The sequence below is a fragment of the Lactuca sativa genome, chromosome 2 (assembly GCF_002870075.4).
Source record: "Lactuca sativa cultivar Salinas chromosome 2, Lsat_Salinas_v11, whole genome shotgun sequence".
Classification (NCBI taxonomy): Eukaryota; Viridiplantae; Streptophyta; class Magnoliopsida; order Asterales; family Asteraceae; genus Lactuca; species Lactuca sativa.
Genome location: NC_056624.2, coordinates 19,840,928 through 19,856,729, shown reverse-complemented (window position 1 = coordinate 19,856,729; position 15,802 = coordinate 19,840,928).

Here is a 15,802-nt window from a genome sequence, read left to right as displayed (position 1 = left end):
GTCAATCATACAATCATCAATATATCAGAGTACGAATCCCAGAAAATCTCGTAAATGCGGAAACCAATGTGTGTGTGTGTGATGTGCCGCTACCGCGCCAGCTCCTTCCCCTTCGAAGAAGAGGTACCTGAAACAACAACTGAAAAACATAAGCACAAAGCTTAGTAAGTTCCCCCCCCCCATCGTACCACGTACCATACAAACAAATAACGCACATACTGCCAGGCTATTCTGGGGTGCCTGACTACCCGGTACGGCCATTCTGGGGTGCCGACCAACCCGTGTCAAGCCATTCTGGGGTGCTGACTACCCATGCCAACCATTCTGGGGTGCTGACTACCCATCGGTCCTAACAACCGATCCTCGGGGACTGGTCCCCCTCCTACTACCTCTATCGCATAACATAACAGGCCAGCATACAAACATATCATCACATACTGTCAGACATTTCTGGGGCGTCTGACCACCCTTCGGTCCTAACAATCGAACTGTACTACTATCACATATAACGTATCATACTAGCATACAACATAACAGGTAGTAGTAACCATGATGATATCACAAAGACAATCATCATACGACTCCTACTGGTGGGCCGGCATTGTGGCCGTAGACCCACCGCTACTGGAAGGTAACTCACCTCAAAGTAGCTGCTGAACTGATCGGGAACTGACTGACTACTGCTGCTGCTGCTGCTCCGGAAATCCTCCGGCTACAATTCCCACAACATACTCAATCAAATACTGCTAACTGTCCTTTGGGTAAAATGACTATTTTACCCCTGGTCCAGTCCTGAGTCCAGGTCAGAGTCAACTTTCAGTTGACCAGACTCGCCGAGTTGGCTTTCCAACTCGTCGAGTCCCTACTCAACCGTTGCCCTGAAACCCGTTCCTACTCGTCGAGTTAGGCGACGACTCGACGAGTTCTCCTTCTTAACAGATACTCAAGTCCTTCATCCTACTCGTCGAGTTGTATGAACAACTCGTCGAGTTCATCTTCATCCGATGAACACTCATGCTTAGACTCGCCGAGTTGTATGAACAACTCGTCGAGTCTGTTCTTGATCTATGAAGATTTCCTTGGACTCGTCGAGTCAGGGCATTGACTCGCCGAGTACCTCCATAGATGAGTTCGGCTTCTGACTCGCTGAGTCACACCCCGTGACTCACTGCTCACTCGACACTACGAAAAAGGGACAAACTCGGAGACTCGCGAGCATACTCGCCGAGTCACATGAACGACTCGCCGAGTTGTTGCCATGCACCTACTAAATACACGGATTTGCTCGATTCCAGTCCATGCCATTCATAGATCTGGACTTCTAGGACACGAATCACACGTAAAGTTTCCAACTTTACGTGTGGATATTCACCAATATGGATTTTAGGGCTCAAAATGTCTCAAAAGGGTAGATATAGGGCTAACAAGCAACATGGGGCCATAAAGCTAACAGATCTGAGCTCCTGGAGCTCAATCTTGCCTAGATCCAGAGGCCAAACATCTTATTACGACATATAATGCACATAAAAGCTTGGGGATTTGACCAAGAAAGACCCAAATGAAGTACTAAGCATAGAATCATGGGGAAAACGGGTTATACCTCAAAGGAACTGCTGGAAGAACACAATAATTACCTGGATGGCTTCCCTTCTTCTGGATCTACTTCCTTCCTCCTTCAAAGCCTTCAAAAGCACACAACAAAGCCTCAAATCTTCAAAGAACAAGCATAAACGAGGGTTGGGAGAACTGGGGAGAGAATGGGGGCTGGCCTGGGGCGGAATAGTCGTTTAAATAGGGTGCAAACCCCTGAAACTTAGGGTTTCATCCAACAGCTGTGACTCGCCAAGTCCAGGATATGGACTCGCCGAGTCGCCAACTTAAACGTGTCCCGGGTCCCGCATCCACTCGGCGAGTCGGACCTATGACTCGCCGAGTCCAAGGCTAAAAGAAAGGAAATACTTCAAATAAGATTTACCTACCAGGAACCGGGTGCTACAACTGGTTATCACCTCTCGTCTATTTCCTCCCTATTCAGCCTCTCTCTTGTTCTCCATCTCATCCCCAACTGTATGTAATTTCTCCAATGGTTGTTTCTTTCCCACAACTGATGGTTGTTGAACCTCCGCAAGGATCATCATCATCGGACCTTGAAATCCACCACTTCTCACTGAATATGAAATCCATCCTCACCTCCCACCTACCCATCTCTCTTTCATCCCATACGAACATACGAACATACATATCTTCTTCCTTCTTCCTATAGAAAATCAAACATATGAACATACACACTCTCTCAAAGTTAAACCCTCTGTAAATCTATGATATTTGATATAACATATAAGGGAATAAGAAGAAACTAGGGTTCTTGAACCTATTGGAAATCCCTAAAAAAGACCCAAAACACCATTCCCTTATTGAAAATCCCCACACCTTCTTTGATTACGATTTCAACTTTCCTTCCTTTTTTGAAACGACTATGATACCCAATTACAGTAAAATCGTTACTCACTCGATCAATCATCCAGGTGTGCGTGAAGATCTTTATGCTAAAGGATTTGGGCCAGTTTCTCATTTTTTTCACTCTGAATCGATCACATGTGTTGATTGGTGTAAAAAAGTCATGAAGAACAATGGATTTTAGGTGTAAGCCATTGAACTGGGTATTCTGATGTAAGCTTTAAAATCATCATAAGCTCTAGCAGAAACAAGACGAGATGGAGTGCAAGCTTTAACTTCAGCTTGAGTTTTGATTTATGTAGTGTTTATGTGTGTTAGATTAACATAAAGATGGTTCTAGTTTAAAGTGGTTCATTCAAAATGAGTATAAGAGAGAGACCTTTTATATATTAAATTAAATAATTATATTTAATTCAAAAAAAGAGAAAATATCATAAATAGTCCCTGTGGTAGTGAAATGACAAAAATGCCCTTTAGTTAATGGACAAAACTTAACAGAATTAGCAATAATGACCAATCGTCAAAAGTTTTGAAAGCACAGGGACCAACTATGATGTTTCTAAACCACGGGGACTAAACTTCAGATTTTGGGAAACCACAGGGACCATTTATGATGTTTTTTCAATCTTAAATATAAACTATAAATTAGCTTTTGTAACTTTATGTTGAATTTTGTAGAGTTCAATTCATTTTAGAAAAAAAAATTAATTGAATTGTATAAAATTTAGAAGAATGATGTGGCAATCTATTCTATCGAGTTCAATGCGGTGTGGATGTCCTTACTATGTGTAGAAGCTTACAAATGTCGTCATGCCACCCCTTCTTGGGCGCAAAACAAGTCCTTCAAATAATTTCAATAATGGTCTTGCTCATATAAGTTAGTTATATTTTGAGCCTACATGTTAGGTCCGAATGCAATAAATTAAGTTATAAAAAGGGCTTGACTACAATATAGCGTTTTTCAAAACCTTTTAAAAATAAAAAGATAAATAAAAAAATTTATGTTTACTAAAAGCAAAAATTTAATGAATTTACTGAAGCGGAAAGTAACTCTCACACTTGTTTATCATCTTGACAAATACAATGATTGTTGTGCATTTGTACAAACATTAACCCAATAATTAGAAAGAAAATGTAAATAAAATCAACAAAGAAGTAAAGAACCATCCAAAGGAAGAAAATAACCAAAAATGAACTGGATAAAAGAAACTTAGGTGTTTTTTGTTTTTCCGAAGCAAAAATTCAAAAAGTTTGCAGACCACCTCTGTCACACACCCAAACTAGAACGGCGGAATCGTTCGAAGGCGGTTGACTTCATGTAGTATCATAACAGTTGAATACATAGTAAAGAAAGTAAAACAACCATCATATATATAATTTAAAAGTTACATTGTTGAATGATACTTGTTCAAAACAAATTAGAAAATGATGAAAAAATGAGTTTTAAACTAACGCCTTAGCGTCACTTCTCCAAAAGCTGAGGTTTACCTGTATTATTGAATCCCTGAGAAATACAAGTAGTTTTGAAAGAGTGTCAACAATTAAGTTGGTGAGTGTGACAATAGTCAAAATCGGGTCAAGTCTAAGCCGGTCAAGGTCAGCGAGTCAAACCGGTCAACTCGATTAAAACCTTGTATGATAGGGTTTACATTATGTAATTACTGTATAACTCACTATTTTAATGAGAAAACACCACTTGGAAAGTTCATGTGTTTAAATTTCCTTAGCATTAGTGCTAAACAATGAACAAAAACAATAATACAATGTTGCATACTCATAGGGAATGCGTAAGATCCTAAATCACGGCACAACGGGGTCTAAAGACCTTGCATTGCGAAGCCGAACACTCTCATTCATCACACACGAAGACACTCTTAATCGTTTTCACTCTAGCTCTAAGTATGTCAAATCTCTCCCAAATATCTCTAAGTATGTGAAACCTCTCCCACATATCTCTAAGTATGAGAAACCTCTCCCACATATCTCTAAGTATGAGAAACCTCTCCCAAATCTCTCTAAGTATGAGAAACCTCTCCCAAATCTCTCTAAGTACGTGAAATCTCTCTCACATATCTCTTTGTATGTGAAATCTCTCCAAGTATGTCAAATCTCTCCCAAATCTCTCTAAGTATGTGAAATCTCTCCCACATATCTCTTTGTATGTGAAATCTCTCTCACATATCTCTTCGTATGTGAAATCTCTCCAAGTATGTCAAATCTCTCCCAAATCTCTCTAAGTATGTGAAATCTCTCCCACATATCTCTTTGTATGTGAAATCTCTCCAAGAATGTCAAATCTCTCCCAAATCTCTCTAAGTATGTGAAATCTCTCTCACATATCTCTTTGTATGTGAAATCTCTCCAAGAATGTCAAATCTCTCCCAAATCTCTCCAAGTATGTGAAATCTCTCTCACGTATCTCTTCGTATGCGAAATCTCTCCAAGTACGTCAAATCTCTCCCAAATCTCTCTGAGAACGAGGAATCTCTCTCAAATCTCTCTCGAAATCTCTCCCAACTTTCTATAATCACTCGGGGCATCCCGACCCTCGAATTTGGCGAAAATAACCCAAGAACGGAAGTCTACGCGAAAAACGGACTTAAGGGAACGAACCCTCCGAACCGAAAGTACTATTCATGAACCGAACCGAAAGCACTATTCATGAGGGTCCGAACCGAAAGTACTGTTCATGAGCTGAACCGAAAGTACTGTTCATCCGAACCGAACCCTGCTAAGAAGAAAGGTCCGAACCGAACCTCACATGGAAGGAAGGTCCGAACCGAAGTTACTGTTCACAACAGTACCTTCGGTTCTAGCCAGCCTCGGACCGAACCTCTACCTTCGCGTCGGACAGCCTCCCTTCGGACCGAACCCGCCTTCCGTTTCTCGCCTTCGCTTCGGACTGCATCGCATCGGACCTAGCTTGTTCGCCTTTCGCCTCCCCGCCTCAGCCACCCGCGTCCGAACCTTCGCCCAGAGAACCGAGCCTCGGCCGAGATCCGAAGGGTCTCGCTGGGCAGCTCGGATTTCGCCTATTTTTACCTATTTTTGCATTTTAAACCCATTTTTGATTATTTTAACATGGGATTTTCACCCAGAACTTTATTTTTAATTATAAGACCCCTAAATTAATGATTTAATCACATTTTAAGGGTAAAATCTTATTTAAAAAGGAGTTGGTAAAGTACAAAAAGAAGAAGTGTTGACCTTACCTTAGTTATGACGCAAGCAACCCCCTCACCCACTCCATGACAACCCACACTCCTCTCCACCATACCTGGTACCTTTTACTCTCTTTCACAAGTAACCCCCACAATCTAAGGGCTGATCATACACCCTCTCTCCTCATTCTCTTCAATCACTCTCAAAATTCACCAAGAATGAACTCCAACTCTTTCTCTCCAACTTCTCTCTCTAACTCACGATTTCAAGGCTAATCATCAAGTGTTCTTCCACTCTTGGTAAGTGTAATCCACCCTCCTTGTGATTCTCACACTTCATTCTACTCAAATCATTGATAGCTCATACAAACTCCATAACTATCATGCTAGATTCTCGAAATCTTCAAGACATTCCAAGTGTGCTTGAGTTAAGCACCTCCATTCTTCATCAATCATCTACTGAAAACACTTAAGGTGAGTTCATACCCCTACATTTTCATGTTTTCTTAAGTTTTTAGGGGGGGAATACAAGTTAAAACACCAAGAACATAACTAAAATTTTCTAACAGCTTTCATCAGAAAAGTTGGACTCCATTCACGGACTGTTTTGGACACCTTAAACATTTTAGTTTTCAAAACTGTTTTAGGTGCATGTAGTTCTACTTCTTAGCTTTAAAATGACTACTTGCACATCTCCATACGATTTTTCTACAATTTATGGTGATTTTTACAAAACTGCCTATCATTTCAAACACCAATCCGGACCAGTCTGTGATTATGGACCTTTTCACCTAAGTTGCAGGTCATTAAAAATCATGGTAAAAATTATGAGTAAACTAGACACATTTTGGGAACTCCCAGAATTTATGGATTTAGTTTTCGACTTCGTATGATTTTTCTATGAGTTTTCAAAAACAGTGTAGAAAGGCTGAAAATTTGTTAACAGCTTGTAATTTTTACTACACTTTGTATTGTGTTGAGCAAAGTGTATAATGTCAAGTTCTAAGTATTGAATGTGATATGTTGTAAATTTTATCATCTTAAACTGAAAATAAGTCATTCATGATAAGATTATTCATTCATTTAGAACACGTATATATACATATAAACTATAATACGCATAGTTTAATGGATTTTATAATCCTAACACCTTTTCATAAAAGAGTTCTTATATATTACAAACGTTTTGGATAAAACTATAATAGGTATAGTTTTCAATACATCACATAACACACACGTACGAGAAGGGTACATTCATACAGAAAGGTTTTACACTCCCGCATACAACTTGTAAACTTGTTAACCTAAATTGTGAGACATTCTCTTTCCATACGTCCGAGTGCGGAATATAAAATCCTGTACGTTATAATCAGAGTCTCCTGGAGGGAGAACGTGATAGTTGTATATAGATCTATATTGGGCTTGACACCCCACACCTTGCTGCTAGCTACAGTTGGACCTGCAGGTCTACGGGTGATAATTGTCATTTCAGTTCTTCGACGCCTGAGAAACGTCGTGGCAGGTTCATTTAGTCTTAAGTATGATTATAGCGGCTCACATAAGGATATAACAATACATAAAGCTTACGGGAATTTTATAAAACTTTAATGGGTTTTTATGTCGGTTTTTAAAAAAATCACTTTTATCTCAACAAGTACCGATATTACTGTCTACATTCGGTTTTTGGTATTTATGACTACACATCATTTGAAACCACATTTATAGCTTTAAGTATAGACGATACTTGTTATTTTCTCGGTCCTAAGACTTAGGACTACATATACATCAAGTATTAACAAACAATAGAAGTTTCGGGAACATCATTTAATTCAAGTGCGTTTATGTCAATTTTAGCACATTTCATTTTCCTTTAATAAGAAAGGTTACTTATACATTTTGGTCATCGGTTATGTGACTACATTACATAAACTTTATAAAGAAAATATCGGATTTTCTGAATACATATCATATCGTTTTTACAAGGAAAACGGTCTAATTCTTCAATAAAATCTCTTATGAACTCACCAACCATTGTGTTGACACTTTTTCAAACTGCTTGTATTCTCAGGAAATCGCTAAACAGGTAACAAAATACTTTTGAGGATGGGACGTTGAGGCGTCAAACTTATCTTATTTTGTCAACATATTGTAATTGAATTTGAAACATGTAATACATACAATGATGTAACTTTTTCAATTATATATATATATATATATATATATATATATATATATATATATATATATATATATATATTGGTTATGTTTACTTTCATCACTATTACCATTGTTGTTATGATACTACACATGAAGTCCTCCATCCCTGGACGTTTCCGCCATCCTTGGTTCAGGGGTGTGACAGATTGGTATCAGAGCACGGTTTATAGTGAATTAAGTATATCAAACAACATAGGATATACAAACTATAAACACATTTGGGACTAAGAGTCTCTGATTTTAAAACATTCTAACCGGTTATACTTTTTGAAAACGAATTAGTTCTGTTTAAAAGTATACCTACATGCATTGCATACGCGCGTAGTGTCATAACTAGGAGAACATAAACTAAAAGAAGAGGAGTTGAACGCTGCGAGTATGCCTTGGTATGAGTAATCAGTTTTGGGAAGGATATAGCCTGATCAACTATATTAGTCCGGAAAGTGACTTACTCATACCGGGGGATAGCCGTAGGAGGGCAACAAGTCTAATAACCTAACTTCACCCTACAAAGAGTGCTATAAGAACCAAATCTAAACGTTTAAAATACTATAGGAGTATTTGTATGTTGCTATATCGCAATATTATTAATATCTACCACTATCCGCTTCTTACCCCTCTATTCTCGCGCAGACGTCATGGCAGGATTTCACCTACCAGGAGACCCATACTTTCCCAACCAGGGAAATGCCGGCTGGATTGAGGAAGAGCCCGAAGAGCTGATTGAAGAGGATCCCGAAGAGGATCCCGAAGAAGATCCCGAGGAAGAAGAAGAGGAGGTAGATGAAGAAGAAGAAGAAGAGGAAGACGACGAGGTGGACATGGATGAGGAGGAAAGTGAAGAAGATCCAGAGGAGGAAGTCTTCAACCCTCCTTACATTGCTAGGGTGCCTGCAAACCGCTGGGGGCACAATGGGCCTGAGCCCCGTTGGGCAACCATGATCGAGAGGTGGAGTCGGCAACAGCACCAGAGGTCACCCTATGGCGACCAACGAGGTTATTACGACCTCAGCCACGGGGGACCGGCTGATAGAGCTCTCCCCGTTATGACCCAGCACATCACGAACTTGGGAAACCAGAGTAGGGAAATGGCAGACCAGATTCGAAATCTCAGCGCTATTACGGCAGCCACCGATGCACGCACCCGGGATTTGGAGAGGGACTTCTATCCATTGGACCGACTCATCGAGGACCTTACCGCCGCACGAGCGGAGGTAAGGGAGTACCAGGTGAGACACGCAGCTCTCGAGGAGAGGGTGATCGCGGCTGAGCGCCGGATTGCGGAGCTTCAGGGAGCCTCGACCTCATCCCAAGGCCACCAGGGATCAGATGCTTCACGCCACGAGTAGTTTTCGCGCTACTTATATTTTGTTATAAATTTAGGATTTCGAGTATGCGTCGGTGCTACTCCTTGTTGCGAATAGGTTGACCTTGCGACTAAGTGATCACACTAGTCAAAGGGACTTTTGTACTACCGAAACTTTATCTTTATATTAATGTAATATAGACCTCTATGAAGTCAAATTCCTAAGAACATTATGTACTAGCAAATTATCAATGAATGTGGTTTGTATTTTATTTCTTTTGATGCTGACACAAACCAAGCACTTGACTCTGCTGGAGTCAACACTAATTAATTCATAAGATTAATTGCATAAACTTGACAAATAATTGTCTTCTAAATTAATAGACTCGAACAAAATACAATTGAGATGAAACAAGTAATGCTCGACTCGTTTCACCGCTGAAATTTTACCGACAAGTCTTTCTTTTTATATTCTTATGTCAGAACCATGCCGCCAAGGAAAAGACCAAGGCCTTCCGGAAACTCAGCACCGCCCACTCCGCCGCCACCTCCGGAGTTTGATCCGGTAATGTTTCAGGCTGCAGTAACAGCAGCCGTGGCAGCAGCAATGTCACAAATGGGTACGAATGGTTTCGGCGGTTCCGGATCTGGGAATACTAACTCGAACCAGGGGGACAGCACGGGGCGCGCTAAGGAGTGTTCATACAAAGACTTCACTAATGGCAAACCCGATCCTTTCGACGGGAGCGGGGGCGTCATAGCGCTGATGCAATGGTTCGAAAGGACCGAAGCAGTCTTCGAAATCTGTGCTTGCCCCGAGGCAAGCAAAGTCAAGTACGCGGCATTCACTTTCACAAGAAAAGCTCTTACTTGGTGGAATGGCCGAGTTAAGTCACTTACGCCTGCAGTGGCTAACTCCATCGGCTGGGAGAACTTAAAAGCGTTGATGCTAAAAGAGTATTGCCCGAGGGGAGAAATACAAAAGCTCGAGGAGGAACTATGGAATCTCAAGATGTCGGGGATGGACCTCGAAGCTTATACAGCCCGATTCAACGACCTAGCACTCCTCTGCCCTGCAATGGTTACTCCGGAGGAGAAGAAGGTAGAGCGATACCTTTGGGGGCTGTCATCCCAGATTCATGACAGTGTTCTGGCCTCGAAACCTACTACCTTTGAAAGTGCCAAGGAATTGGCACAACAACTTATCGATCATAGGGCCAGCCGTGGCACCATGGTCACCGTCACCAACCAAACGAAAGGAGGAAACAACAAGAGGAAGTTCTGGAACATTAAAAAGAAACAACCGGTAAGGGACCCTGCAAAGAAGCAACGGACAGTTGCTGTCCGTGCAGCCACTATTGCTCCTGCTCCAACGCCGCCGAAGCCATATGCTGGAAATCTCCCCAAGTACAACAAGTGCAACTACCATCACAAGGGAGTTTGTCGGGAATTGCATTGCAAAAACTGCGACAAGAAAGGGCATACCGCTCGTTTCTGTAGAGCGCCAGCACGACCAAACAACCAAGTTGCCAATGCGGGGGCAAGCCAAACCTGCTATGAATGTGGTGAAGCAGGACACTTCAGGAGAAACTGCCCCAAGGCACAAACCCCTAATGGTGATGGTGTAGGGAGAGTCCTGACAATGGGACACGGGGAAGCGGTCAAGGATCCCTCGGTGGTTTCTGGTACGTTTCTCCTCAATAACACATATGCATGCGTACTATTTGATAGTGGAGCAGAGAGGAGTTTTGTGAGCCATAAATTCAAACGATTACTAAAACAAACCCCTCATTCATTAAAAGATACATACGTAGTAGAAATGGCTAATGGGAAAGAAGAGCACACTAATGTTATATACTCAGGGTGTACCCTCACTCTAGACAACCATTCGTTTAAAGTAGACCTGATGCCGGTCACCATAAAATGCTTTGACATAATCATCGGTATGGATTGGTTAAGTTCACATCGTGCCGACATTCTATGTTACGAAAGGGCCGTTCGCCTTAATCTGCCAAATGGCAAAACCCTCTTCATCTATGGCGACAAACCCAGTTCAAATTTGCAAGTCATCTCTTGCGTCAAAGCCCAAAAGTACCTCCGAAAGGAGTACCACGCATTTCTAGCTCACATAGTAGATACGAAACGAGAGGTGAAGGATATCAACGACATTCCCGAGGTGTGCAACTATCCCGATGTATTCCCCGAAGATCTTCCAGGTGTACCCTCCGCACGACAAGTCGAATTCCGAATCGACTTAATCCCAGGAGCTACCCCCGTCGCTAAGGCTCCATACCGTTTAGCACCGGCAGAAATGCAAGAACTTTCCAGCCAGTTAAATGAACTGTTAAGCAAAGGATTTATCAGGCCAAGCTTCTCACCCTGGGGAGCACCGGTCTTGTTTGTAAAGAAGAAGGACGGATCTTTTCGCATGTGCATAGACTACCGGGAGCTAAACAAACTCACTGTCAAGAACCGATATCCCTTACCCCGAATCGATGACCTCTTTGACCAACTCCAGGGAGCAAGCTACTTTTCAAAAATCGACTTGAGGTTGGGTTATCATCAATTGCGAGTACAAGAAGAGGATATTCCCAAGACTGCGTTCAGAACTCGTTACGGGCACTATGAGTTTGTGGTAATGCCCTTCGGATTAACGAACGCACCGGCAATATTTATGGACCTGATGAATCGAGTGTGTCGACCCTACTTAGACAAATTCGTGATTGTGTTCATCGACGATATTTTAATCTACTCCCGAAGCGAGGAAGAGCACCGTCAACACCTCCGGCTGATCTTGGAAACACTGAGGGCCGAGAAGCTTTACGCCAAATTCTCTAAATGCGAATTCTGGATTAGAGAAGTGAATTTTCTTGGCCATGTGGTTAGCGAGAAGGGGATACATGTGGATCCCGCAAAAATCCAAGCTATTAAAAACTGGTCAGCACCTACAACGCCGACGGAAATTTGACAATTTTTAGGGCTCGCCGGCTATTACCGAAGATTCATACAAAACTTCTCGAAGATCGCCAAACCACTCACCACCCTGACTCAAAAAGGTGTGGTATTTAAGTGGGGAGATAAACAAGAAACCGCCTTTCAGACGTTAAACAAGCCCTGTGCAGCGCACCAATTTTGTCTCTTCCAGAAGGAACTGACGACTTCGTAGTATACTGCGATGCTTCGAATCAAGGCCTCGGATTCGTGCTCATGCAGAGAGGAAAAGTCATCGCCTACGCGTCGAGACAGCTTAAAACACACGAAGTTAATTACACCACCCATGACCTTGAATTGGGAGCGGTAGTGTTCGCTCTAAAGATTTGGAGGCACTACCTCTACGGCACGAAATGTACCATCTTCACCGACCACAAAAGTCTTCAACATATCCTCAATCAGAAAGAGCTCAACATGCGACAACGGAGATGGGTTGAACTGCTAAACGACTACGAGTGCGAAATTCGCTACCACCCGGGCAAGGCCAATGTAGTGGCTGATGCCCTAAGCAGGAAGGAATATTCGGGCCGCCGAGTAAAATCCTTAACCATGACCATCCATTCCCACCTGGCCACACAAATTCGGGAAGCTCAATTAGAAGCCTTGAAACCAGAGAATGTGGCAGGTGAGGCATTAAGGGGAATGGATAAGAGCTTAGAAGTCAAGGACGACGGAACCCGTTATCTCAGTAACCGGATTTGGACACCGAAGTTCGGTGGGATCCGAGACGTGGTCATGAACGAAGCACACAAGACTCGATACTCCATTCATCCAGGGTCAGATAAGATGTATCTAGACCTCAAAAGGTTATACTGGTGGCCAAATATGAAAGCCGAGATTGCTACATATGTAGGCAAGTGCCTGACTTGCGCCAAGGTCAAGGTGGAATACCAGAAACCCTCCGGACTACTACAGCAGCCTGATATACCGGAATGGAAGTGGGAGCGGATAACCATGGACTTCATAACCAAGCTGCCTAAGACTTCGAGCGGATTTGACACTATATGGGTAATCGTAGATAGATTGACCAAGTCTGCGCACTTCCTACCAATAAAAGAAACCGACAAGATGGAGAAATTAACCAGAATATACCTCAAGGAGATTGTGCGACTGCATGGTGTACCAATATCTATCATCTCAGACCGAGATAGTAGGTTCACTTCGAGATTTTGGCAGTCCCTGCAGAAATCCTTGGGTACTAGGCTAGACATGAGTACGGCCTACCACCCACAAACCGACGGGCAGAGCGAGCGCACTATACAGACATTAGAAGACATGTTGAGAGCATGTGTGATAGACTTTGGTAAAGCGTGGGATACCCACTTGCCGCTGATTGAATTCTCCTACAATAACAGCTATCACACCAGCATTAAAGTCGCTCCATTCGAAGCTCTTTACGGTCGCAAGTGCAGGTCACCCCTATGTTGGGCTGAAGTGGGGGATACTCAGTTAGCTAGGGAGCAAATTCCGAATAGCACCCTCACTGGTCCTGAAATCATAAGGGAGACCACAGAAAAGATTGTTCAAATTCGAGAGAGGCTGAAGGCCTCCCGAGATCGACAAAAGAGCTACGCGGATAAGCGACGCAAACCTTTGGAATTCCAGGTTGGCGATCGTGTGTTACTAAAAGTTTCCCCTTGGAAAGGAATGATACGCTTCGGCAAACGTGGGAAACTAAACCCGAGATACATTGGACCGTTCGAAATCCTCGCCAGGATTGGTCCTGTGGCGTACAAACTTCGATTACCTCAAGAACTCGATAAGGTACATCCCACCTTTCACGTATCGAACCTGAAGAAATGTCTGTCCGATGAGACACTTGTAATACCTCTCGATGAGATCGAAGTTGACGAAAATCTCCACTTCGTGGAAGAGCCAGTAGAGATTATGGATCGGGAGGTCAAAAGAACGAAACAAAGTCGTATTCCCATCGTGAAGGTTCGATGGAACGCTAAACGAGGACCTGAGTTCACCTGGGAGCGCGAAGACCAAATGAAGCAAAAGTACCCACACCTTTTCCTAAACCCTTAAAGCCCTGGTCAAAGCGTAAATTTCGGGACGAAATTCCCTCTAACGGGGGGATGATGTGACAATAGTCAAAATCGGGTCAAGTCTAAGCCGGTCAAGGTCAGCGAGTCAAACCGGTCAACTCGATTAAAACCTTGTATGATAGGGTTTACATTATGTAATTACTGTATAACTCACTATTTTAATGAGAAAACACCACTTGGAAAGTTCATGTGTTTAAATTTCCTTAGCATTAGTGCTAAACAATGAACAAAAACAATAATACAATGTTGCATACTCATAGGGAATGCGTAAGATCCTAAATCACGGCACAACGGGGTCTAAAGACCTTGCATTGCGAAGCCGAACACTCTCATTCATCACACACGAAGACACTCTTAATCGTTTTCACTCTAGCTCTAAGTATGTCAAATCTCTCCCAAATATCTCTAAGTATGTGAAACCTCTCCCACATATCTCTAAGTATGAGAAACCTCTCCCACATATCTCTAAGTATGAGAAACCTCTCCCAAATCTCTCTAAGTATGAGAAACCTCTCCCAAATCTCTCTAAGTACGTGAAATCTCTCTCACATATCTCTTTGTATGTGAAATCTCTCCAAGTATGTCAAATCTCTCCCAAATCTCTCTAAGTATGTGAAATCTCTCCCACAAATCTCTTTGTATGTGAAATCTCTCTCACATATCTCTTCGTATGTGAAATCTCTCCAAGTATGTCAAATCTCTCCCAAATCTCTCTAAGTATGTGAAATCTCTCCCACATATCTCTTTGTATGTGAAATCTCTCCAAGAATGTCAAATCTCTCCCAAATCTCTCTAAGTATGTGAAATCTCTCTCAAATATCTCTTTGTATGTGAAATCTCTCCAAGAATGTCAAATCTCTCCCAAATCTCTCCAAGTATGTGAAATCTCTCTCACGTATCTCTTCGTATGGTAAATCTCTCCAAGTACGTCAAATCTCTCCCAAATCTCTCTGAGAACGAGGAATCTCTCTCAAATCTCTCTCGAAATCTCTCCCAACTTTCTATAATCACTCGGGGCATCCCGACCCTCGAATTTGGCGAAAATAGCCCAAGAACGGAAGTCTACGCGAAAAACGGACTTAAGGGAACGAACCCTCCGAACCGAAAGTACTATTCATGAACCGAACCGAAAGCACTATTCATGAGGGTCCGAACCGAAAGTACTGTTCATGAGCTGAACCGAAAGTACTGTTCATCCGAACCGAACCCTGCTAAGAAGAAAGGTCCGAACCGAACCTCACATGGAAGGAAGGTCCGAACCGAAGTTACTGTTCACTACTGTTCACAACAGTACCTTCGGTTCTAGCCAGCCTCGGACCGAACCTCTACCTTCGCGTCGGACAGCCTCCCTTCGGACCGAACCCGCCTTCCGTTTCTCGCCTTCGCTTCGGACTGCATCGCATCGGACCTAGCTTGTTCGCCTTTCGCCTCCCCGCCTCAGCCACCCGCGTCCGAACCTTCGCCCAGAGAACCGAGCCTCGGCCGAGATCCGAAGGGTCTCGCTGGGCAGCTCGGATTTCGCCTATTTTTACCTATTTTTGCATTTTAAACCCATTTTTGATTATTTTAACATGGGATTTTCACCCAGAACTTTATTTTTAATTATAAGACCCCTAAAT